Here is a 27,382-nt window from a genome sequence, read left to right as displayed (position 1 = left end):
AAGCCTGTCATGGTCTTATCCCAGACAAAAAAATAAGTGATTTCCATCGACCAGACAGCCTTTTTTCCACCCAAATTTGCCTTAAGACAATGTACAATCTGATTCCTTTCTAAATTATATAAAGGTTTTGTTCACAGGCATCATTTCTTTAACACCAACTTTCAGACAAATTGCTTTTCAAGGAGTTGGGTTCCTTTCCTCCTAACACGGAGGAAGCCTTCTGAACAGAGTGATTTTGAAGTCCATTGTGTGTGATGATTCCTGAATGTGGCTTCCGTTCCTCAGCACTTCCCTGAGAATTAGAACCCGAGGCTTAGTTCCTACCTGACGCTACCTGTTTAGGCAACATGACTCAAACACAGCTCACATCCAGTCTTCTTTCTGTGTTAAGGACCATGAGATTCTTCTCAATGCCTTGTCCCCTAGGAATCTATTAGCAAAGCCGCCATGTTCGGTCTTCAAAATCTGTCTCATTATTTTCTCTTCTGTTTGACTGCCACCACCCCTGCTTTCATTGTTCTATTGCAACAGCCTCCTAGCTGGTTTCTTACAATCTGCTCTTGCTCCCTTCTAACTCACAGTTCAAACTGTGCCCAGAATAAAGACACAGATTGCAACATATACCACCTTGTAGAATTAAACCATCCAGGAATTTGCTGACCTTCAATCTGTAAACCTTAAATCTTGTCTGATCTAAAAGCCTTAGATAAGCAATGTAGGCTTGCTTCTTCTATCATCTTACCTATTTTCTTCTCAGTGCTTAACATCTGAAACATAGGAGAACCATTCAATAGATGCCTGTCACCCCCCCTCAGATGAGTGAAGAGAACTTAGTGTACTCTGTGTGCTTATTTATCATATATCCACCCTTCAACTGAAACAGTAATGGGACAGGCAGTGTTTAAATGAATACAATTTGTGTGTTGTTATTTCGGGGTATCAGCTAGCTAACCAGGCGGCTGGGAGCCCGGCTGCGGGAAGTGGCCCACAGCTCCTTTTACAAAACAGAACTGTAGATGTCTGGGGAGTGGTAGCCCCATGCCTTTAATCAGCACTTGGGAGGCAGAAGTAGGTAGATCTCTGAGTTTGAGGTTAGCCTGGCCTACAAAGCAAGTTTCAGGACAGCACGGGCTAGGCAGAGAAATGCTGTCTTGATAAACCAAAACCCAAACAAACAAAATGAACTCTGTAGAAACAATGATAACTTTTTGTCTGGTCTTTTATTCTGTTTTTGTTTTTATAGTGGGGGTTTGCTGTTCTCATTTGTTTGTAGCTTTGGCAATCAAACCCCGGGCCTGGTATGTACTAGTCTCGTGCTGTATGACCACACTATAGCCGAAGGTCCTCACCCTTTATTGTTAATCGAATAAGGGGCATTAGAAATTACACAAGAGTTAGCAAAGCCTGCCAGGTTTGGTGGCACATTCTTTAAGACAGCACTGGGGAAGCAGAGGCCAGAGGAGCTCTGTGAGTTCAAGGCTATCCTGGTCTACATATCACATTCCAGGATATCAAGAGCTACACAGTGAGATCTTTGTCTCAAGAAAAAAATCAAAGAAACAAAGGGATTGATAGTGAACATAATAATAAGTTTATATCCAAAGATATAGTGTTAAATGTAAGCTACACGAAAGAAAATTAGATATATAACACACTATCACGTACATAAAAATATATGCAATCAGAACCGTAATATGCATTTTGTAAGAACATAAACAAAAGCATACACATGAAATGCACTGGGATGCCTGCTCCAGCACGGAGTGGGTAGACGCAGGAAATAAAGTAGAAAAATCGCGAAAACAAGAGGTAAAATGGTTGTTAAATGATGAATGGATTCTGCAAATATAACGAGACTCTCCAGTGGGTGCGCATAAAATTTTAAGGAACGGCTGTATAAAAAATGAAATGAGTTTATAAACATTCATTCATTAGTGTAGGTCTGGGTTGGTTTTGTTGTCAACCTGACACACCTAGAAAGAGGGAATGTAAGTTGAATAATTGTCCCCATTAGATGGCCTGTGGGCGTGTCTGGGGCCTTTATTGTTTTTGAATGTTGATCAATGGATGAGGGCCTAGCCTACTACGGGTGGTACCATCCCTGGGCAGGTAACTGAACGTGAGCCTGGAAGCAAGCCAGGAAATAGATTTCCCCAGTAGTCCCTGCTGCAGTTCCCGCCCTGAAGTCCCGCCTTGCTCCCCTAAATAACGGACTGGAACCAATAAGCCAGGAAAGCCCTTCCTTGCTCCATGTTGCTTCCAGCGTTTTATCACAGCAACAGGGGGCAAACTGGGTCAGCTGGGGTTTCCCCCGCCAAGGTCTTTGAGAAGAAATATGGGTGGGACCAGGTTTGTAATGCAAAAGACTCATAGCAGAGACCCGAAAAAAAAAAAAAAAAAAAAAAAAAAACCTCGATTCTCGGTCTCACCTAACATTCAAGGTTGTCCCTACCGAGTTATAATATTCTTAGAAAACTAGTTCGCAGATCCAGTTTTGCTGATCTCCAAGAAAGCGCTAGGCATGCCCCCAAATTCTTAAAACAATGATTATTTTTAGCTCCCTTTAATTAGGACAAGTAAATATATGTCATGCAACAATTTTAAGAGAAAAAAATGGATGATCACATTTTATTAATGAGCCCAGAGTGGGAGTATTAACTTACCACTCAACTCTGTATAAAACAATTAACATTTTTAGGCCATTAAAAAAATTCTGGGAACATGCAGATGGCTCAATGGATAAAGTCCTTGCCAAGCAAATGTGAGGAGTTGAGTCGAGTCTTCAGAACCCATAAAGATCTGGGCATGGTAAGTGTAGGACTTTAATCCCAGGGTTCATACAGCAAGAAGGGAGGTGGAGATAGGGGATCCCCCCCAGAAGATCACAAGTCAGCCGCCCTTCACAGTGGTGAACAACAAGACACCAAGGAGAAGAGACCACGACTCTGTCAAGGTTGGGAGGATGGACACCTGAGGTTGTCTTAACATCACATGAGCCCTGGGCACAAATTTACCCAAATGTGTTTGTGCACACATGCATGTACACACACACACACACACACACACACACACACACACACACACAATTGGAGCTCCTGCACAGAATTCAATGAACAAAGAAAAGAAACCAAGCTGAAATAAATCAATTAGGGTTACATTTCTGTACTGTGTCAAAGAAGGCCACTCTGTCGTCGTCACAATCACATACACACAGCCTGGGTTCAGTTAGGCCAACAGAATTCTGAAAACAAACGAGGGCAACTTTCCTTCCAAGCTCTACCGTTTGGAAACTGCAGCTGTGGCTGCACAATTGATCATGAAATATTTATAAACTTCGGTGACATGATTTCCAAACTTCACCAATGAAGCTCACATATCAATTTAATTGCAACCATAAACCTGACTTTAGCATCTGGATTGTCACAGCCTGGGTTTCTTGATCAGGTTCAGTCCTGGCAGCTTCGTTTCCCGACAGCCAAGGTACTAACTGGGGATCAGGTGCCATTCATGAAATAGGACCAACACGTTTTTATCACGAGGATGTTCACAGGGGTCTGTTTACTCAAATGCAGCAAGTGGCTTGATCGAGTAATAAGAACTGTCAGTTCTCATCCTTTGTTATGTGACTCGTGTTAGAACCAGACTGTGGCTTCTCTAACCTTACTCAGGTTATACATGAGAACCACCTGACAGTGACACGTTAAAAAAACAAAACAGTGCAGCTCTAGTTCCCCAGTTATGGAATTTCCCAGTTCAGAAGTAGCAGCTGGAGCTGAAGAACTCTGATTTCTCACCAATCTTTTCATGATACCAAAACTGCACTTCGGTATCCACGCAGTAGAAAACCACAAGAGACTGCCTCTTGCTTTCATGAAGTCCCATGTGGGCAGGCTGTTCTGCCTGTATTTAGAGCCCAAGTTTCCTTCACACAAGAAAAGAACAGAAGAAGCTACGGACTTCTTTGGGTCCCCTGGCTCCCTATTCACTTAGGAGCCCTCGCTCCGGAACCCTGGGATATTCCAGGTACACTCTGTCCATTTCTTAGCATGCTGCCCCACGGTGTTTCTCACATGTATAGGTAAGGAAGAGAGTAGCAAAACTATTTACCACTCGTCGTGATGAGAAGCAGCAGTGTTGCCATAGCAAAAGAGAAACAGGAATTGAAAGAATTTAAATATCAATGACGAAAAGAAGAAACAAAATAGAAGCAACTAGGAGACTGAAACACCAGCCACACAGAGGCAAACTGTCCCCATATGCATCAACATGCATAGCTCATCCAAGAATACAATACAGTCCTCCACATTGTAAATGCAATGAAGAGTAGAGGTGGAAGGTAGTTTTCAGGGTTCTCCATCTTGCTATTCCTCCTGCTTCTCAGCCTTCCCTGCCTCCTTCCAGCAATTCCCAGGACCCTCCTCCCATTGACTGTAGACAGATTTTTCTTTTGTCTGCCAGCTCACAAAGAAACGACATGGAGACTTAACATTAATTATGAAAGTTTGTCCTATAGCTTAGGCTTGTCCCATTAGCTCTTACAACTTAAATATACCCATTTATATTCATCTATGTTTTATATCATGACTTTTTAACTCTCTTCCATCTTGTACCTCCCAATTCTTCTCCTTCTCCTCTGGTGTCTCCTGCATGCCTAGATTCGTTTCCAACTTCCTGTCTGCCCTGAAGTCCCGCCTGTATCTCCTGCCTAGCCATTGGCTGTTCAGCTTTTTATTACATCAATCACAGCAATACATTATTGCACAGTGTACAAATATCCCACAATAATTGGCTTAGATTTCTTATACTTCTTCCAAGAAGCCTTGATCTCAGACTAACCTTCCCACTCCCACCACCCCAAACCCAGGCAACGCCTGTGTTTGCTGTGGTACCTCACTGTACCGTTCTCACAGAGGCGGTTTCTTACAACAGAAACCCTACCTCTGATTACACTGCAAGCACATGGGACAGTGGGCAAAAGGATGCCCACAGGTTTAAGGGGTTGGCACTAGGATTTATTTGTGGTTAGCCAAATAGTGAGATGGTCCCACCAGCAGCTGAAGAAAGGTAGAGATTGTCCTTTTATTTCTTTGAAGGGTCATTAGTAATTTAAAGAAAATTACTGTTTTTTAAGTGCAAAGATCTTTGAAGGTGGTTAAATAAATACCTCGTTATACTAGAAACAGAACTGCCAACCAAGATCCAATTTGCTAATTGGGTCTGTAAATCCTTTAAGGTCTATTTTTGGTACCAATTAGTCTCTTCGATTTTCCTCTATTCTATCATATAGAGATTGTCTTCTGCTTTCACACCATAAATTTAAATATTTCTGGGTATTTATTTGTTTCTTTACAGCACTGATGGCACTAGGCTGACTTCTTCAGTCACATAAATTTGGAACTTTGTCAGCAGTATGTTATCGGTGAATGGCCCTTGAGTTTTGGTAATTGCTCTGTGGCTAGGACTTCTCCTTTGAAGACTTTGGCTGAATGGTAGAGGCAACTACTTTAGAATGATTCCGAGTTTACAGATAGAGAACATTTGCATGTGGGGCACATTAGTAGCCTTTATGAAATATTTGATAAATTTTGGCTCTTATCAATCAGGGTCACTGATCTATCACATACAAGGTCAAATTCCAGCATTACTGCCACTGTATAGCTAATGCTGCTATTAATACCTACTTATTCCGTGTATGCCACTATCATACACACCACACACATACGCAGACATACACACAGACATACACACTGTGAATTTCCTTTTCTTTTTGTAAAGACAGCCGAGGTTTTCTCCTACTGTTAGGTCAAAAATTCACCAAGGGTCTCCTTGAACAAAATTAAAATGCTGTGGGGCAGGGCCATTCCCTTTGTGGAAGCTCTTACAGTGGGAGTTTCCTTTGCATCCTTTGGCTTGTTATCCTTCCTTCAGTCAATAGCTTGGCATCTTCAAGTCATTACCCCCAAATATAGGATAACTCTTGCATCTCATGACAATCCCAGGTTCAAGGCTTCTTGAGAGACTAGGGCGGTGACTCTTAACAGAGTCACTCTGTTGCCCCCTTTGGGAGGTCAGGGAAGGGTTGGACCTAACTGACCGGAGTGAACTGTGTAGACCTGGTGGAAGGCTTTCTCCAGATAGCCCTGTGGCAAGGCGAGCTGGGGTCTGTGTGATTACCCAGCAAAGGCGAGTGAGAATGGCGTAGAAAGACATGGTTGGCACAGGCCAGAGACTGAGGCCTTCTGGAGAAGTGGACTGGATAACACGACTTTGTCGGTCTTCCAGGGAAACTTCTGGGCTTCTCTGAGGGGAGTAGGAAGCTTAATGGAGTCTTCTGAGATGTGTAGGGCTTTGCATGTTGCTGGGGGGAAAAATGAACTTGTAGGTATTTCTGTTATGGTGGAAGTTTCAGAAAGGAAGAGAATTGCTTCTGAGGCCTCCTGGTGAGGCAACTGAGGAAGGGAGGGTCTGTTGCACAGCAGAAAGGAAAGGAGTGTGATCTCGTCAGTCCATTTCCCTCCTGAGAGTCAGGGATGAACGAACAGACACTCTGGTGTTAAGAACTTCAACGATCTTGGCTCCACTTCTTTATCCTCATTTTTTCCCTCAACACAGATGAGAGACGTAGAAATGTCACAGACCTGAGCACATGTGTATAAAGGCTGTAAGGTCCTTGTTGAAAATTAGTCTTCATCTACTTAGAAGCCACTTCCAGGTCTTAGAGTATTTACAGCTCAGTATTTAGAGTGTTTGCCTATGTTCGGGGTCCTAGATTTGGTCTCAGTTTCCTTTAGATTTTTCACTGCTGTGGGGGAAAACCTGGGATAAGGAGTGTAAAGAAGGAGAATTGTATTTGGCTTGGTTTGTTTCAGAGGTTTTCGGGCCCTGCCTGCCCGTCAGCTGGCTCCATTGCTGGTCCCTAGCAAGTGGAAAGGATGGTGGATGAGAGCCACAACAGAGGAATACCGCTCAGGGGATGACAACCAGAAAGCAAAGGGCCAGGGGCAAGACACCTTCAAAGGTATGCCACAGTGACCTGCTTCCTCCCATGAGGCCCCTCTTCGTACCTCCCATCACCTCTCAACGACGCCCTCAGCCGCCACCGCCTAGGGATTTACCCAATGATTAAATTAAAGCCTCTTCAATCTCATTACTTTCTAACCATGAGATCTACCAGCTGGGGGCTTAGCCCTCAATACATAGATCTTTTAGAGGGATACTTTATATCTATACCATAACATTTTACCACTGAGAACATAAACCAGTATTTCCTAAAATATTAAGGAAATGTGACAGCCCCCAACCCTTTTTGAAGTGTTATTTGTAATGATGAATGATGTGCTCTTGGTTTATCTGTCATTTGGCTGTGGTGGTTGCTATTTCCTCATCGCATCTTAGGCTTTTCTGAGACTTTTTTCTATTTACTATTTTTAAGATCTAGCAGGTACTGAATGAACTCTGATCAATCTAGAACCCAAGTATTTTTCCACATCAAATACAATGCCTTTCCAGAAAATGATATTTGATAGTGATCTTTAAGTAAAAGAGCAAGAGATCTGTACAATACACAGCTCACTGTTCTCCACCTAGCACCCAGCAATTACTTAAAAACTAGAGAATCTCCCTTCTCTTTCAGAAGCTCTTCCTTTAAAAAAGAAATATGCAGTCAGCTACTTAGAGCTACAGACAATAAAATTCACAGTTTTGCAGCTGCTGTTCCTGTTTATAGGATCTGTGTCTCCAGCTAACCTCACAGCGATGTTTGGAAAGGAAAGCCGCTCCCTGGGAATTTGCAAAAGAGATTTTGACAAGAGCCCCATGCGCTAACCGCTGAGTGCCCAGCAAGACTTCATAAAGGCAAAGCATCCATCAAAAATTTAGGGGAGCAGGGAGAGAGGCCTACGTTTGTCTTGGCAAGGATTATGTTACTACGACAGAAGCCTGTGGACCAGTGTGGACCATAACCATAGCTACAGAAAGAGCCCGAGTCACAGAAGAAGTGCTTCAGAGACACCTGTGTTCTGTCATAGGGACTTTATATGCAATTCTAACACTGAGCCGCCTGTTAAAACTCAGTTGAAAGCAATAGGAAAATCATGGATAGATGTACCAAAAGCTGTTTCTCTGTGACCTTTCCCTGCAATTCTGACACAGAACTTTACATGAAACTGCCCCCTAGGATGGAAGCAGTGGTTCTTGCCACTGGAGGGCTGAACGCTGGATTTTAGTTGAGAGTTTCAAATATTAGAAAACAAACCATTTTCTTCTTGATGGGATTGAGGAGATGATGATACTCTTGGAAAGTTCGGACAGGAAAGGTTATGGTGGAAGAAATAGTCGAGGCCAAAATCAAGTTAAGGGGAAGGAGGCGAGGAAGGGCGGTGAGAGGTGACAAGACGGGGAAAACTCACACACTAAAAAGAAAGGAGCAGAACCAGAAAGTTTGTCTAGGAGAGCCTAAAGGATTTTTTTTCTTTTTCATATTAGTAGTTAATATCTGGCTGCTTTCATGAACCAAAACAGACGGAACACCAAATCCAGATAAAAAGCAAAGAAATAGTCGATTAGCCAGGTGTTTCCGAATAGCTAGGGTTTTGTCATCAAATAGATAAAGAATCTCAATGATTGACTGAACTTTTTACTTGGCGTTTATGTATCTTGACAAGATATGACAGCCAAGATCTGCTTGGCACCCGTCCATAGAAAATACACTTCCCTCTCTGGCTGTGTTTTCGTGCAGCCCCACTCGAGACAGCCTTTGCGGGCGGGCGTGTGTTTGGGTTGGCACCCGCACAGCGCTCTGTGCCCCTATCTCTGTGCATTAGAATGAGAGCTGATGTTAGGTACGTTGTCATCACCCCCACACACAAAAAAAGGTGACAGTGTTTTGAAAGCTATTCCCAAATACTTGGGAAGACCCAGAATCCTTCCCTTTCAAGAGCCTGAAGTGCACTCGTGTTCAAGACTTTTAAAAATCATTTTGATTTTCTTCTCGCCTGTGGAAATGATGGTGGAGCAAGTCATGGGGCTGCTGAAAACCTTTTGTACTGGGGTCACAAGACCCCCTCCTCAAAGGACTAGATGGGAAATATTTGGGGGCTTTATGCACCTGCTTTTGTTGCTACCTCTGAGTTCTGTGACTCATCACATCAGGCATGGACACATATGTGTGTGGATGTGTGTGTAAATGAGCAAAACTATGTGAGCACTAATAGACCCTTATCACGGACAATAAACTTGGCATTTTTACCAAATGGTCATGTGTCATGCGTGAGTACTCCTTCGATTGTGTCCCAACCATTTAAAAATGCAGAGTAGGGCCTTGCTCTCAGGTTCTACAGAAGCTGACTGTGGGGTGTGATTAGTCGGTGGGTCAAGTTTGCTGGTCTCTGCCCTCAAAGTTGAGAGATTTAGATTATTAATAACACTGTAATCACAGTAAGCCCGTGCAGCCTGTTTAAAATGCACCAACCACTATACTAAATGCTACCTGCTCTCTACCAATTAAATCCTTAAAATAGCCCCCATGAGGCAGTCACTCTCATTTCTTTCAGTGTACAAAGAGGAAATGAAAGCGCAGGGATGTCAAGCAACAGAGCCACTATAGACAGCGGTGTTGATTGCTACTGAACACGGGTGGTCAGTCGAGGCGGTCAGTGGAGGTCAGAAACCAGTCCTCCGGCCTTTCAGGTACTTCGTCTGCCAAGAGGTTTTCCTGCGCCTAATTTTCACCGGAGTCCTCGGGACTAATCTGTTTAGTATCTTGCCAAAGACTACATCATTAGTAAGCATTCAAGTCAAGATTTGAACCTCAAACTTTCAACTGAAAACCTTTGCATGCTACTGAAGTAACTCCTTGAATGTTTTGCTTTTATTATTATTGTGGTGGTTAGCATTTTTATAATAAATATACTGCAGACGTTTTACAGTCGTGTGCGCGTGTGTGTGTGTTGCGCGTGTGCGCGTGTGTATGTGTGTTGGCATGTGTGTGCATCTGCCACAGTGGAGGTCAGAGGACAGCTTGCAGGATCAGGTCCTAAATATATTTTATATTCCAGGGGTAGTTTCTGCACAAACCTTGCTGGCTCTGTTGTCAGTTCTTTCTTTCTTCCCCAGGACTAGTAGATTCAGGCTCTTACACTTTGTTCCTACAGTTAGAAGCCTTTGTCCCCATTGTGCCCCCACATGCTTCATGTCACCACACGTCAAGTGTCAGAAGACATGAGCCAGCAGTCGTGAAGAATATTATAAGAAAACATTGTAACGGTGAAAGATTTGTTTTTACTTCTCTGAGTCTTTCCCAACCCAGCCAAGGCTAAGGTGAACAATAGTTTAAAACAGCAACCTGAACTACATCGCCTGATGTGTGACAAGCGGCAGGCGTTGGAATGAGCAAACTATCCCCTTTTGGAAGAGATCGGCTGATTGAGAGATTCCCCAAACAGAATGAGGAACTGGTAGCTCCAACTGGCCACGCCAGTTCCACTCTTCAGAGCGTTCGGGCCCACTATTTGTACTTTTCTTTTCCATTCACAGCTAAACCGTCATCCCATCATTCCCTACGTCACTGAAATGGCCTCCCGTTTATTCTTCTTACTCCCAGGCTCCCTGCCAGTCATAACACAACATGCCACCTACGGGTAACCTTAGACTATGAGCGGGAAACGTCATTTCGCGGCCTATTGTGAGACTCTCTGTGGGTGCCCTGTTACTTATGGTAGCCAGCTCAGACTTCTGAGTCAGGATCTCAGGACCCCCTAAGTGTGACCTGCTCATTTCTAGTCATTCATTATCCCCTCATTGCCGTTTACTCTGAGTTAGTACACGCATGCTCAGCACTGAGTCCTTGCTCGTGCTGTTCCACACACACCCTTATGTTCGTACTGTTGGGGGTACCACCACACAAATACCCGTTTTGCATAAGATTCATGGAGATCTACAGCAGATAGTCCTGTCTGTAGTACAGGACCTCATGAGACCTCTTTGTGTTTTGTTTGTTCTCAGATCCACGGTCTCTGTTCTGCGTCTGGAAGACCCTAAACTCCTCCAATCCGATCACCTGCACCTCCTGCAGCTGCCTGGAATTCTACACGCTGGACTTGGGTCTGTAAGTGGCGATTCGCCCTCTGGCTTTCTTCGGCTGAACTCTAGCACTTACTATAATTTGCCTACTAGACTGGGTCCCTGGAAAAACAAGTCAACATATAAAACAATGGAATTTTAGTTTGTCTTGGGATAGTCTGACTTCTTCCCTGGGGCTCTGCCCCAGTTCTGGCCATCTTCCACAGAGCAGAGTGCTGGGGGCCCAGAGACACTGGCTTCTCTGTCTTTTCCGAAGATGGGATAGGCTGAGAGCTTGTCATTTCTGTCCTTAGTTTTAATGGTCTTCTGCTGTTCCCATGTCATGCTGGGAGCCCCGGGATCTTTGTGAAGCTGCTTATATTTCTGTCAATGCACACAATGTGGCCATCTCTCTCCAGGCTGGCAGCCTTCCTAGTGGGTTGCTTAATGTGGGGCGCTGCCCCCCTCTGCTCCTGGGACTGGCTCCAGGCCTCCGCCTCTTCCCCTCGTCTCTAAACCCAGAGTACTTGGGAAGTTTGGGGGAGCCTTCTTCATCCTGTTTCTTCAGGGTGTGAATAGAGAATCTCTCTTTCCCCCAAGGGGTAGGCTTTTATGAAACAAAGACACAAAAGCTGTGGCTTGCCCTGTTTCCCACTCTGCGGTGTGGCCCTCTGGGGTGAGAGCCATCTGATCTGGTGCTGGAGGGGGCAGGGTGGGAAGGGGGAAAACATAGGAACTGTAGAGAAAGGGGGAAATGAGGATCTGGAAAGAGCATCTTCTCAGGATTTGGGATGTTTCCCATCGTACCCTCAAACCGCCACGGTGGTAAGTCAGGAGCCAAATGCAGCCTCGCCTCCCTCGGTGCCTTCTTCACGGCAGCAACAGGCATCGGTAGCTCAAGGACCAGAGTTTTCAGGGTGTTATGTCTACCCGTCTGCTCACTTTTACTCCGGGTTAGGCTTATTAACATTGCTATATTTCTTGAACGAAAAGAAATCCTCTTCCAAGTAGGTGGCTTTTTGTTCTACAGTGAGGTCTTTTTCTAGGGAGAAAACTGAGGAAGAAACGGAGCATCCGTTTTCTAGAAAAGTAATTTAGGATCCCGTCAACTTCAGCAGGTGAGCGTGTGGAGTCTGGGCAGGTCACTGGCAGATGAGCCCCACCTGGGGACCTAAGGCCTTAGAATAATTCGTTCATAAACAATGTCTGTCTATTAGCTAGGCCAGGAATGTCCAAATGAATCCGAAATATTGCTGCTGAGCTGTAGCAGATGCTGCAAACAGAACACGCCCAAGGGATGCCTCGTATCAGTTGAGAGTACCACTGCAGAGCCTCAGAGGACCCAAAAGACAACAGTAGCACTGGACTGTGCTGCCCACACAGGAGTCAGACGCTGGGGTTTGACCTGTGATCTTATCACTCCAGGCACCGGGATGTCGCCTCTTTTGGCAATTCTATTTTCCTCATCCATCAACATGGGAACTGCTGGACAAATATTAAGCAACATGTAGCGTTTGCCACATTTCTTAGTCAAACCTTTTTTTCCCTTGAGCTCTATTACCTTTCCTTCCTTCCTCCTTTTTTCTTTTCATCTTTCCTTACTTCTTCTCTTCTGCTTCTTTCTCTTCCTTCCTTCCTTCCTTCCTTCCTTCCTTCCTTCCTTCCTTCCTTCCTTCCAATTCTTTCTTCATCAGATGACTATTTCTTAACTTCTAAAGAGATTATTTATGATTTGCTATTCTGCCCAGTATGCTGTGCCTAGGAACTGCAAACAATTCAATGCCATCTGTAATTTTAGGGCATGTAGCCTCATGGCCAATGTCCTCGTTAGGGCTGCCATTGCTGTGATAAAATTCCGTGACCAAAAGCAACTTGGAGAGGAAAGGGTTTATTTCACTCCCAATCCCAAATAATAGTCAGTCATTGTGATTTGAAAGAAAATGGCTCCCAAAGGAAGTGGTATGGCCTCATTGGAGGGAGTGTGCCACTGTGAAGGCGGACTTTGAGATCTCTTATATGTTTAAACCATGCCCAGTAAAACAAACCACTCCCTCTTGTCTGCAAGTCAAGATGTAGGACACTTGGCTACTGTTCCAGTCAGTACCATGTCTGCCTGCAAGCTGCCAAGCTGCACCAGGATGATAATGAACAGAACATCTGAAATGCAAGGAAGCCACCCCAGCTAAATGTTTTCCTTTATACGAGTTCCCGTGGTCATGGTGTCTCTTCAAAGCAATAAAAACCCCCAACTAAGACGATCATCAAAAGCAGTGAGAGAAGGAACTCAAACAGGACAGGAACCTGGAAGCAGGAGCTGATACAAAGGGTGTAGAGGTGGGCTGCTTCCTGGCTTGCTAAACCTACTTTCAGACAGATCTCAGGACTACGAGCCCAGGGATGGCCCCACCCACAATGGTCTAGTCCCTCCCCCATCAATCCCTAACTAAGAAGTGCCCTACAGCTGGATCTTATAGAGGCATTTTATCAATCAAGATTCCCTCCTTTCAAATAATTGTAGCTTGTGTCAAGTTGACATAACACTAGCCAGCCCAACCAGCACTGAAATAGGCAACTATTCTGTGGTTTTTATGCTCCATCTGAATTTTCAGTAACTGGGTTTCTAGTCACTGTATTAATGTGTGTCCTGAATCATGTCAGGTATAAGGAATCGAAATCTAAGAAATACTGTTTTAGGCGAACATTGAAAGCACATTTGTCAGGCTTCCAAGATGACTCAGTGGGTAAAGACACTTGCTACCAAGACTGATGGCCTCAGTTTGATCTCTGGAGCCCACATGGGGGAAGGAGATACCAACAGAATCACTGGTGAAGTCCTCTACCCCTTTATAGGTGCTGAGGCACATGTGTAAACAAATGGAAAAGAAAGAAATACATCCCATCTTCTTCAAAGCATGTTGGCTCCTTGGAGATATGGCTACCAAAAAAAAACCCACAAACAAAAACAAAAAACAAGCCAGTTACAGCAATGAATGATGAATGAATGCTAGGAAAGTCATGTCAACTCAAACACCATAGCTGTGCCCCCAAAGAAACTAGGTTTAGGATTTCTAAAATTATTGATTCTTTTTCTGATCACCTGCTACCATAGGCTGGATTGATGGTTCGTGGTTTTGTTTCTTAATCTGTTCTGTATTAACAACAACGAATGAGTCATACATGCCTTAGACTCACGAGAACTAACTACTCCCGGGACTGAGTCAGAAGGCTCTACCCGTGGAAAATCCATATTAGACATGATTATGTAGGGCTCATAAAGGCCCATTCATATATATTAAAAGCAGTCCTTTATGGTGCCCTACTTTCAAAAGAGAATTTTAGGGGTTCAAGGGAGAATTATGAGAGTCTGGGAATATGATCAAAGTACAATATATGAGTTTATAAATGTTATGATGAAATTAGCTATTTTGTACAATGAATACGCACTAATAACTTTTTAAAAACAGAAATTCTATTAGTTTCAGGCTTTAACAACTTAAAAAACATTTGGATAGTTCCCATGTCTGCTTCTAACTAAGCAGAGGAATTAACAAAGGATCAATTTCAAGTTTTAAGGTCCGTAGAGGGCTCTACACTCTAACTGGTATCTAGTTGCGATGTTCTGCAGCTTCCAATCTTTGCCACTAAGTCACGCAGAAGGAAGACGTTCTCCAAGGACAGGCTTCTACAGCCACTAAGACTTCCCATGTTTCCTCTACCCATACTCTTATTAAAAGATCGTATTAGGATTCCGATCAGTGACAGATTCTTCTCTGTATCACAGACTTGTCTTATTGCTATGGCAGAAGCAACTTAAGGAAGGAAGAAGCATTTATTCGAGCTCACAGTTTCAGGGTGTATCACCGAGGCAGAATTGAGGTCATCATCAGTATAATGCTTCAATTTCAGGCCTCTGGGCACACCTACGAGGGATTATATAGACTAAGTCTAGCTTCTGAGAATGTCTATGAGGAATTGTCTTGATTAAGCTAATCAGTTACAAGAAGACCCCTATGAATTGTGGGCAGAACCATTCCTTGAGCAGCAGTTCCAGGACAGTATAAAGTGGGGAGGACAATTGACACAGACACGCGTGTGTGTTCAGGTTTGCGGGTGGATTACGACCTGCTGCCTCTGTTCCCTGCTGCTGTAGCTTCCCATCAGCGATGAACTGTTACCTGAAACTGTGGAGCTCAGACAAAGCCTCTCTTCACTAAGTCACTTTGGTCGTAGAAACAAAGATACGGAGCTCAGATGGAAGCTATTACAGGAGCAGGCGCTGTTCACACTGCAGCCAGAGCCAGAAAGCAAAGAGCAGTAATAAATGCCTGTGCTCAGCTCACTTTCTCCCTTTGATTCAGCCCATGGCTTCTGCTCATGGGATTATAGTGTTTATATTTAGAGTCAGTCTTCCCACCTCAGCTAACCCTATCTAGATAGTCCCTTACAGACTTGGCCAGAGATGGATGGGAGGGACATCTGCTTGTTCCCATGATGATTATAAATCTCATGAAATTAACAAACAAGATTAGCCGTCACACTCCCAAACGTTTGTTTTGCGTTAGACAGAGTAGGCTAGGTTTTGCTACCGTAAGAAACGCTCCGGGACTGGGGAGATGGCTCATGGGGCAAGGGTGCCTGGCTCCAAGCCTGGTGACTTGAGTTCTGATCCCAGAATCCACATGGTAGAAGTAGAGACCCTATTCCTAAAAGATGTCTTCTTGTCTCTGTACAAACTGTGGCATGTCATACACACCACACACACGTATACAAAATCTATCTATCTATCTATCTATCTATCTATCTATCTATCTATCATCTATCTGTCTGTCTGTCTGTCTGTCTGTCTATCTATCTATCTATCTATCATCTATCTATTTACTTCTTTAATTTGTATGTATGTATTTTAAAAAAACAACTCAGTGGTTGAACAGAGCAATAATTTTATTGTCAACGTGAAGGGGACCTCCCAGGAACCTGACTGGCAGAGGAAAGTAGTACCTGTAGTTTCACAGCTGGGCAGAGGTAATATTTCAGATTGAAAACTCATTGTTATGAGCCTAGAATGTCACATATCAGCAGTTCCTATTTTATGAAGAATAGGAGTCACATAGGCCATGCTACTTTAAGGCAGGGAAAAGCAATACCACCATACGCTCTTAGAAGGGAAGATTTTTTTTTTTTATTGAAAGCCTTAATTATTATTGCTGATTTAAAAATAGAGAAAACAATTATTTGTGAAAACTGAATTCTGAGCCCCTGGTTGTTAGTTAGTTATGCCTCCTGCATTTTAACGAAGCAGACTTGGATAGGCTTGGAAGCTGAAGGGTGTCCTCCTTGATCCGTGTCTCCATGTTCACTGCACAGAAAGAAGGATCCTCTGCTGATTGTTGTTCTGATAGCCTTGGCTGTCAACAGCCTAGAGACATCTGAGAGAAGTTTTAACTGAGGAATTGCCTAAGTCAGATTGACCCATGGACTTAATCTGTGGGTCTCACTATTATTTGATATAGGTGGGTTCAGTCCACTGTGGGTGGCTCCATCCCTAGGCAGGTTGTCCTGGGAAGTATAATAAAGGCCAGCTATGCATAAACCCATGAATGACTGAGCCATCAAGCAGTGACCCTCAATAGTTTCTGCCTCAAGATCCTGCCTGAGATCCTGCCCTGACTTCCTTCAATGATGTCCTGTGACATGAAAGTTTAAGCCAAATAAATCCTTTCTTCCCTCTCTGACTTTGGTCACGGCGTTTGTCCATAAAGATCAAACTAGAACACATGCTATCTGCATGCTTTAATTTAGCAGGCTGAAATAGTGTACATACATGTGCTAGGATGTTATATGAATAAAAGTACCAAAAGTTGAAAATTGCTAGCCAAGGACCCAGTGAAGAACTAAACTCCAACTCAGTTAATGATCTACTAGTTTTTGTTTGTTTGTTTGTTTTCAAGACAGGGTTTCTCTGTGTAGCGTTGGCTGTCCTAGAACTCACTTTATAAACCACGCTGGCCTCAAACTCAGAAATCTGCCTGCCTCTGCCTCCTGAGTGCTGGTGTTAAAGGTGTGTGCCACCATTGCCTGTCTTAATTTTCTAAATTTTCTGTAGCAAATGTCTCGAATAGGAAAATAACAATTTTGTTGCATCCGTGGTCAGCTGAAATGCATGAGAAGCAAGCGAGGAGGGCAGAATTCTAGATGATCTGAGAATCCTGCTCCTCGGTCCGTGGGCCGGGCATAATTCTCTTGAGTGTAGGAGGAACCGTGAATGCCATGAAATGTTGTGTTATATGGCAAAGAGAATTTAGAGATGAGATTAAAGTCCAAACTCAGTTGATTTGAGCTAATCAGAAGGGAACCGGCTCTGCGTGAGCCTGAGCTAATTAGGCAAGATTTGAGGAACGGGCATCATCAGCCCCCTTCACCTGGCCTTGAAGAGTTCAGCTGCTGTCTTGGGGCAGGGGGCTGTGAGTGGCAAAGACAGAAGGTGTCCTTGAGAGGCACTGAAGGACAGCTGGCAAGCACAGAGACCCTGGTAGCACAGCTGCAAGGGAATGATTCCTGCCAACACACAGGGAGCGTGAGGGAGGGACTGCCTCAAAGGAGCTCACAGCTCAGCCTACGCCTCGACATCGGTCGGGAATGACCCTTTGCAGAGGGCCCAGTTAACCAGCACCTGAGATGCTGATGCATGGGAACTGGAGATCATAAGGCAGTCCTCCTTTAGGCCAGCAAGTTTGTGGGAGTTCGTTATGCAATAAAACAACAATAAAACCTAAGTGAGTTTGTCAATGTGGGGCAGAGACCACTGCATAAAATTGAGAAAACATGATAGGCACACATCATCCCCATATAAAATGGTGGAAACCAGAAACACAGTTAGCTTTTAGGAGACTCAGTTCCTGGGAAGGTGTTCCTGGGCGTGGCACCATTTTTTTTTTTTTTTTTTTGCTTGTTTGTTTTTCAAGATAGAATTTCTCTGTGTAGCAGCCCTCATTGTCCTGGAACTCACTCTGTAAACCAGGCTGGCCTCAAACTCACAGAGATTAGCCTGCCGATGCCTCCCAAGTACTGGGATTAAAGGTGTGCACCACCACCACACAGCCCTTGTGGCAGCAATTTGATGGAGGTGCTGAATCTGTGCACTTGCGCTTACATACAAAATATACTGTATGCATGTTTAAGGCATGCATGTATTTATATTTTGATAAGAAACAGACCTCGCTGGGTAAGAGGGCTTGCTGTGTAAACATGAAGACCCAAGTTCAAATCCTCAGCACTCCTGACATTGTGCGGGCCATGTACACTTATAACCCTTGCACTACGGAAGGTGGAGACAGGAGGATGACTGGGATTTGCTGGCTCCTGGTGTAGCTCCAAGTTCAGTGAGAGATCCAGTCTCAAGGCAATAAGGAGGAGCATGGTAAACAAGGATGTACGAAGTTCTCCTCTGGCCCCTTTGTGGGTATATGCGCCTGTGTATCTGGATATACATGAATACATACACTACACATACTTTCTTTGTGGGCATATCAGCCTGTGTAGCTGTACATACATGAACGTATACATCACACATATCCTCTTTGTGGGTAAAGCATTCTGTGTATCTACCTGTACATACGTGAATGCATTCACCATACACACACAAGCACATTACATGCACACACGCACATGCACGCAAGCAAAAAAGAAAAAATAAACTCAGTGAACCTGGTAACAATTACAAAAATTCCCTGTGGTAAATTCTATGCATTTCAGGCATTCAGGAAAAACTTTAGAATATTTTGTAGTTTTGAGGATCAAACTCAGAGCCTTGCACATGCTTGAGAAGCACTTTGGGGTTCAGCTACATTCCAGACCCTTGTTTGCTTTGAGACCAAGTCCCCCTTTGTAGCTTGGGCTGGCTCTCCATCTTACAGCTTCTGTCTCTAGAATGTTGAAGAAATTATGTTTTTGATTGTCGTAAAATATGCACAATTGGACTGTATCATTATAATCATGTCAAGCATACAGTTCAATGGCATTTAGTACATTCACACCATTGTGCAACCACCACCGCCCACCTGCAGAACTTTCACTATTCGAAAGGGGAGGCAATCCATCATAATGCAGAGACACCTGGCTCTGTTTTGGTTTTGCCATGTAAACAAGTCAGAGAACAATGCCGAGTGATTTTCAAGGTATTTCTCCTATTGTACTTGCCTGTGTATGAGCCTGCCTTGTGGCCTGATGCATTCCCAGGGTTTTATGAATAGTTCTTGGAAGGATACTTTCTTCTTCTGGTTTATTAACCAGGGACCAAGTGGTTTTGTGTGTTCTCGTTGTTGTTGCTATTTTAAAAAATTGTATTCCGGCTCACCTTTCATCATGTCCTCATACAAATCACGTTCTCCTTCATGATTCTCAAAAAACACCAAGACCATTTGAACTTTGCCCCCCTCACCTCCTCCTAAAATGCTGTCATTTCCTTCCATGGCTAACAAACATACTCCATTAACTCTTACTAGATTCTAGAATCTTCGGGGGGGGGGCGCTTTTTGTCTGTAGATGTTTGCTCGAACATTAATTCCATTTGAAACTTTAGGCCATCTTCCTTTGGTGCTTCTGCTCTGCACTGTGATGACCTGAGTCCTTTTTGATTGTTTATGTTTTTCCAGAACCTCTCCCTATTTCGTCTTCCTTTATATCCTCCATGTGATATTTATTTAACTGAATGCTACTGGAAATGCAGGCTCTGTCTTACACAAGCTTGTTCTGAACCTAGCATACCCTTTTCCTGTTAGGGTCCGAGAAAAACCCCTAAAGAAGACCAACAGCCACATCTGCAATAACAGGAGTGTTTTATTAATTCCAACATTGGGGTGACCCTTGGTGACCCCAAAGAAGCTCACAAGCTCCTTTTAAGTGGAGTTAGGGGAATCCCAGAGAGAAGGGATTAATCTGGGGGTGATTGGTGGAGAAAAATTTAGTCCGATTAGTGAGAGCTAACTGGTGGGAAGCCTAGTGGTTAGGAATTTTCCGGTGCAGGGTAGGGGAAGCTATTTTTAGCTTGTAGAAGTCTTGGGGGGGCATCTGTTGAGCTAGCAGAGGGGCTTTGGGAGTTTGCTGAGCCAGTAGAAGGACTTTTGGGGGGGTGCTTGCTGATGGTCACGCAAAAGTTGCGGTTTTTGCGAGACCTGCTTGCTCAGTTCTGCTCCATTCTAATGAAGGGAAACTAAAGTCTGATCCCTGTCAGGGCTCTGGTTTGTTGCTCCCCGCTTCCAGTCTTTTCATCCCCATCCTTTGACTCTTACTTAATGTTGACCGAATGGCACCAAGCTGGACAGTAGGTACATAATTAAACTGCATCTGCCGCATAAAGATCGTGGCAGGGTTAACTGGGGATGTAGCTCAGATGGTAGAGTGCTTGCCCAGCAAGCATGAAGCCCTGGTTTGATCCCCAGGCTATATAAACAGGGAGTGGTGTTACAGCTGTGCAAATGTATCACGCACTCTGAAAATAGAGGCAGGAGAATCCCAATTTCAAAGTCTTCCTTGGCTACTGAACAAGGTCGAGGCCAATTTGGGATACGTAAGATCCTGTCTTTAAATAAATATGTAAATTGAGATCGTGGCACCTTAACACTCTGTAGGTACAGAGACGTTTGGTTAATAGCCATAATAGATAGAGAAAATGAGGTGAACACTTCTAAAGTCTTGTGCGTATGATGGATTTATGATATTAATTGAACAGGTATGTAGGGACTGGTGAATGTTGACTCCTCCCTGAGAATGGACTTCCTTTCTCACTAATGAAGTTGGACGTAGTGTAGTGTAAATCTCGCAATGCTTATCGCTCTCATTTCATACATATTAATAAGGACACGTGCTCCGGTGTGGTGGGGAAAAATCATTTTCCAGCGGTGGGGAAAATAACATCAGTACTTGGACCCCTGCTGACTTTGCTCACATTTTTATGTTTTTTTTTTTCTTAAAGATTTATATTGGCAGACTCATGAAATCACTGAGCGTATTAAATAAAGAGCATGCCATTGCGAAGGTTATGAGCCTCCTCCCTTTGGCATCTTCTAGGCGAGTAACGTGTGGACTGGCTCCCCAGGACTCCCTCTTCCACACAGTGGCTGCCATTTTCATTTCTGGCGTCCATTAAAATTTAATCACAGCACACTCAGAGAGACTCCAGAGTTCTCAATAATGACGGAAAGATGAAGGTTGATACAGGATGGCCTGGTGATACTCGACCCCTCCACACTGTTCATGCTTACCAGTTAGAGCCACGGATGGCAGCCTCACTCACTAGGAGATAACATTCTGAAAACGGAACCTTAGAATTTTGTAACCAAGCCTATATTATTGGCTGAACTCTAGAGGCAAGGAGAGGGGTGGGATAAATCTTCAAGCTTGTCTGCTATCTGCAGGCTCTGATTTGAGCTCCCCCTCAAAGTGTTATCTTCTCCAAGGCCACATGGTCAAGATCTGGTCTGGCCACAGTTTAATGGCGCCAAAACTCACGCGGGGCATTGTGAAGGTTCATGGTATCTTCATTTCCTGTATTCTTTTTGAAATGTCAGTCTAAACACCTTTTAAAACTCAGTGGTGGTGCTGGCAGGGGCAGTGAGGCATTTTCCCAGTACCTTGGCTTCTGTATATGCTGTGTCCATCCAGTTGTCAGAACAATTCACAGTAGGCAGGAGCCAGGGGATTGATTAATAAGACATTAGTTAGGATAGTTGCTGAATCAACCTATAACTGAAGGCCAAAGACGGGTGAGGCCGTAGCTCTTGTGATAGCCAGATAGAAATCTAGCAAGATCCTTAGCAATCTGATAGCCAATGTTTTATCTTTGCACTATAGGAAAAGATATGGTCTTGTGCCTTTTCCTTTCTTTAGTTTATTTTTTCCTAGTAGTATGTCTGTTACATATGTATATAGATATATATGCACCTATCTATCTGTTACATATGTATATAAATATACATGTATCTATCTATCTATCTATCTATCTATCTATTATCTGTCTATCTACACACACACACAAAATAAACCAACTAAAAACAAAAACAAACCAGTGTGTGTATGTGTATGTCCATGCCACAGAATGTGCGTATGGAGATCAGATGACGTCATGCGTGAGTCCATTCTCTCCTTCTACTGTGTGCATCTCAGAGATTAAACTCAGGTCATCGGTCTTGGCAGCAAGTTCCTTTACCCCCTGAGCCATCTCCCCAGCCCGGCTAGTTATTTGTATTCTGACACTGTATCTATTAACAAAGGCGAAAGAACTTACTATAGTTTCCCCTTTGAATTTCTCTAGATGTATTCAGGCATCCAGCCCTTCCCCGACTCGAGGTTTCCAGCTAACTCTTTCTACCCTTCTCTCCAGACTGTTCCCAGGGTTGGGTCTGTTCCCTATGGTTTATGCCTCAATCTAGACACCAAGAAGGGTTGGAGCACTGATCGTGTCCTCTTCCTTATTCTGTCCCAGAGGATGGAGTTTCCCTTCCCCTAGTGGCTGTGTGGTATGGAGACCGCGTCAGATGACTTTCTACTGTTGTGGCCACTGAGAGCACTGTGGGTACTAGATCTGCCTGAAGGGCCTGGTTCCAGCTTACACTGCCTAGTGCTGGCCCTCCAGTAAGTCTCACCTACTTTATAACTTATTATCTTATCTCTCTCCTCTGCAAAGTAGGAACACAGTACTTCCCTCACAGAGCCAATGCCGGTATCACCTAGGAAGCCTGCCACAAAGCTTGCTCTGGAACTAACACTGAGTGACACCAGCAGTTAGGACTCACAAGAAGCCACAGCCATAGCTGCTCTACCCTCGCTCTGTTTGTTCCTCAGCCCACCACACGCCAAGTTTGCTTCCTTTGGGGTCAGAGTAGGAGGCAAAGTTCGGACTGTTGCCGGGTTGGAGAGAAAGGAGGGCAAAAGTCAGATAAAACATCGGCGCAGCAGCCAAGTGGTCTGGAGCTCACCTGTGTGCCAGGCCCAGCTAGCTGCAGTGCTGGACTCCGCCTGGAGCCCAGGATGCCACCTGACGGCAGGCTGCAGTGTTGGGCTGGGCTTGGGGACACAGTCCGGAATGGCACCTGAAGGCAGGCTGTGGTGCTGGGCTTCGCACGGAGACACAGCCCGGAATGGCACCGGAAGGCAGGTTGCTTCCAGCCGCCCTTTGTCATGCTCCTGGGCAGCAGGTTCTGTCCTACAGAGGAATGGCACTCCTTAATAAATTCCTCAGCCACGTGGCTAGAGAGTGGGGTTGTACCTGGATACCCCTTCCGTGTCCATGGTGACATGCATTTCTTGTCCTCTTAAGGCCACCCCAGTATCTATATTACTGATGTTGGTGGGGCTCATGCTCTGTGAAACAGTCTCTCTTCCTCAGTCTGTAAACACTTGCTTTTCTCATTGGTTTCAGTACTGGAATGTAAAATTATACTCACCCTTTATTTCACAGAAATTTCACTTTGGGCAGATATAAATTGACTTACTCAACAGGAAGTGCCGGTATCCTGACAGAGATTTGGGCCCAGACTCCTAGAACCAGCTGTTGCTCTGACTGCTTGGTCAACCACCACAAAGGGATTGAGTCCTTTAGGGAACATTGTTAGAGGTCCCAGGCTTCACAAAAGTCTGAGCCTCCTTGTCCCAGTGACGTTCTGCGTGGGCCAGACCCAGTATGTGGACGGAGTGGGTTCTTGCGGGTGCCCTCCCTCTGTGACGGGGCAGAACGAGGTTCCCCTTAATACAGCGTGAAGTGGATGAGAGGAGGCGGGACCCAGGCTAAGGATTCATTTTTCTTGTTGCCATATTTCTTCGCTCGTTATAGTTTCTTTAGACCCTAGAGCTCTTCTTGGCGACCCGTTTTCTGAATGGAGACGTCGCTGAGCTTTGAAGTCATAATTTATCCCGCAAGAGCTGCTAAAGGAGGCACTTTTTAGCTCGCATCCGGGGGAGGGCTGGGAATTGAAAGCCACCTCCCAGCGCTTGGCCAAATTGCAGAGGAGAGTCTTACCTCAGGGAGTCAATTTTAACTTATTGCTTTTTCTCAAGATAGTTTCCTCAGACGTTTTCTCCCCCTCGCTTGCACTACGTATCCTAACTTAGCTTGTACAAATGAACTGTTCCTGATGTATTGATGGCAAGTAGTCAGCTGTGAGGTAACCCATGAATCCCCCCATCATTAACCATCAAGCTCAATATGAGCTTTGAGACTTGGCTACGGCAAGCCAAGGGATGCACGATGTTTTCCCTAACTACTCAACGACAATCCCAGTCCATATAAAAGTCTTCAGCCTGTGAGATGGACAGTTAAGAGGCTTGACCTGAATCTCTCTTCCTGGGTTCAAGTCACCCTCTTACAGATGATTGGGACTATGGCCTTAGGCAAGCTCCTATGGGCTCTTCATTTTCTTGGCTGTGAGGCTAGTCAAGCTCATTGCTTCCTCACAGGATGGGGTGGGTAGGCAGGAGGTGAAGTCAGATGGGTGAAGACTAGAAGGAAGCGTGTCGTAGACAGCAAGTCTAAGTACGGATTCTTAGTGAACTGTCTTCTAAGTGTTGTATTTGAAGAGGGACACGCAGACAGACCAGATGAGCAATATTTCTAAAGCAAGCACACAAACAAACAAACAAATCCACACAGGAATCTTTGGCTTTTAAGGCTTAGTTATTAAATGACTATTAGATGAAATTGCATTTATTGTAAAGATGCTCGCAGCACTCACCAAAAGTGTTTCGCTAAATACGATTAGGAGTATTATCTCTTTAAGTCTTCTGGGTCTGACAGCATGCAATTTGGAATCTCGTGTTCTAAAGGTGGAAGAGAAATGTCTTCAACGTGCAAGTTTGCATAATGAAACCCTTCTGACTGAGTAGAGCTATACTGAGTGGCCGGCGCCTCTGGTGTCTCCCCCTCACCTCTTCTGTACCTTCCTACACACTCTCGAGAGACACATATGCGCACACTCTGTGCAAGTTACAGAAAAGAAAAATAGTAAAAACACATCTCCATCTCCAGATGGTATTCTTTTCTACCCACTGAATTTTCAAGGTAACTATCTCGTCACTTTTGCCTATTGCAGATGAAGCCATTCAGACAATACCCTGTGTCCTCTGGTAGGTGGTCCGGTTTCCCTAAGACATTCTTTCGGAAGCCCCTAAAATGCCCCTTTGCTGTAACTCACAGAAAGTCACATGAGAGTAGCTGAACTGTACAACCAAGTTTTATTAAGAATCCACTAGAACAATAACAAATGTTTGCTTGTATACACACACACACACACATACACACACAGACAGAGTTTTATCACGTTTGCTCTGGAATTAGCTAGCAAAGCACTCAGGGTTCTTTGCAGAATGGGTAGAGCATTCTACCTCTTTTCCTGCAGTTGTTTTATGGTCCTAATCTTCAGGGCGTGAGGCTAGCAGGGTTCTTATGAAACCCATTTTATTACCTGACAGTCCAAGGACAGTTCTAAGGGATTTCATCAATTCAGAAGAAACCAGGTTGATTACCTAGTTTCCATAATCCATCCAAGTGGAGTCAAGCCCTTTCAAAGGTGGGGCAGGCCTGTGACTTCCATTTCTGTAGTAGGGAAGTGGGGCTTGGGGGGGGGGGTGCGGGGCGGGCGGAAGGTCTACGTGGCATTAAACCTGAGGCCAGAATACTGTCTCGACCCAACTATTCTCTTCCTTAAGATCCTATGACCAAGGTCAGGCCCTGTTGGTGTTTTCAAGGTCTGCATAATCTATAATCTTCTGTTCATATTTGTGATCACCAAGAAGGGCTATCTGTTTCTGTGAGGGGTGTGAAGATTTCGTGAGTCTTTGCTCATTACCATTGCAGGATGTAGTGTTTTGACAACTTGACCCAAATTAGAGTCATTTGGGCAGAACTTCCGTAGAGAAAATGCCTCCATCAGATGGTTGATATGGGAAGTATCAGAGCATTGGGGGGTAGTGCCACCCCTGGTGGTCCTGAATGATATAAGATAACAGGCTGAGTGAGTCATGGAGAACGAGCCAGTAAGCAGTGTTCTTCCATGCTCTGCTTCAATTCCTGCATCCAGTTTCCTGCCTTGAGTTCCTTCAGTGGCTTTCCTCAGTAATCAGCAGTCACCTGGAATTGCAACTGGGGATAAACCCCGTCCCCCAGAAGCTGTTTTTTTTGCCTTGCTGTTTTATCACAGTAATAGACATTAAACTAGAGCAACCATATTCTTAGCAACTTGCCCAGTGCCAGGCACACTGTCAGGGTTTAATAAACAAATGACGCATTCTTTTGGTTCAGTTCCTTTTCAAACAATTACTTTTAAAGTTATGTATATATGTGTATGCCCGTTTGTGTGTATGACAACATTAGTGTAGGTTTCTGTAGAAGCTAGAAGAAGGAGGCATTGGTTCCTCTGAGCTGGAGTTACGAGAGTTTGTTAGCCATCTGTTATGGACGCTGGGATCTATACTCCATTTCTCTAAAAGAGCAGTACATGCTCTTAACCTCTGAGCCATATCCCCAGCCCCTGCTGTGATTTTTATTCTTACATAGCACTGCTGACTCTCTGTTGCTGGTGCCAGCCCTGCAGACATGCTAAGGATTGCTGAATGACTGAACAATCCTCTGGGCTGGTGGCAAGCTGTCCCATCAGCCAGTGATTTTAATAAAACTTATTACAGTCTAACCACCTACTTTTGTGCTCCGTGCTAACAACTGAGGGAAGATTTGAGGCGTCTGATAGTCTCGTTGGCAAGACGAATTAAAAATCTAACTCTTAAGATGGGACTTAGACAAATTAAATGTGAATTTTGATGTATGGGTCCCTAGTTATAACAAACAAGTCACAGATTTAAAGAATGAGCTAGGAAAGGGCTTTGTGGGAGCCAGAGCTTCCCTGGGAAAGACTGACAGATGTCAATGAGTAGAGGCGGCGCTTATTGTGGGGATGGATGTGGGGATGACTGATGTGAGGAATAGCCACTGGTCGACCTGCAGTGGGATGTATGTGAGAGGAGATAGCGGTAAATTACAAAGAACCCTGAAATGTATTTCAGGATCTTAAAACTACCTCTGGGGCCAGCCTGGCCAGTGCGGAACCGTGGTGAGCAAGGACAGTCAGTGAGGCTCGGTGACTGGAGGATGGCGTGGGAACTCATCCTTCCTCCTCCAACTTTATGGTCTCTGTGTCACGCCAACTCTGAAGATTTGAATTGAAAGTCCCCCTTCACAGCAACTTACTGTCTACAAGGCAGAGGTTTTCATACTTGAATGTAATTTGAATTCTGAAGTCCTCCTCCTCCCTCTCCTCCTCCTCCCTCTCCTCCTCCTCCC

The 27,382-nt window shown here is 44.4% G+C and overlaps 1 long non-coding RNA gene across 1 annotated transcript in view; it reads left to right on the top strand.

Moving 5' to 3' along the window:
* LOC126506024 (uncharacterized) overlaps nucleotides 1-27,382 on the top strand; it is a 77,012-nt gene that overhangs the window by 18,648 nt on the left and 30,982 nt on the right. Inside the window, exons 4-5 of the long non-coding RNA XR_007593063.1 lie at nucleotides 6,870-7,018; nucleotides 11,002-11,104. This is a non-coding gene — a long non-coding RNA (uncharacterized lncRNA). The remainder of the gene's footprint in view (nucleotides 1-6,869; nucleotides 7,019-11,001; nucleotides 11,105-27,382) is intronic.

This window comes from Alexandromys fortis, unplaced genomic scaffold (assembly GCF_014885135.2).
Source record: "Alexandromys fortis isolate MF-2015 unplaced genomic scaffold, M_Fortis_MF-2015_v1.1 scaffold_60, whole genome shotgun sequence".
Taxonomy (NCBI): Eukaryota; Metazoa; Chordata; class Mammalia; order Rodentia; family Cricetidae; genus Alexandromys; species Alexandromys fortis.
The sequence above is the reverse complement of the archived record's forward strand: the minus strand, read 5'-3'. Positions and strand labels throughout refer to the sequence as shown.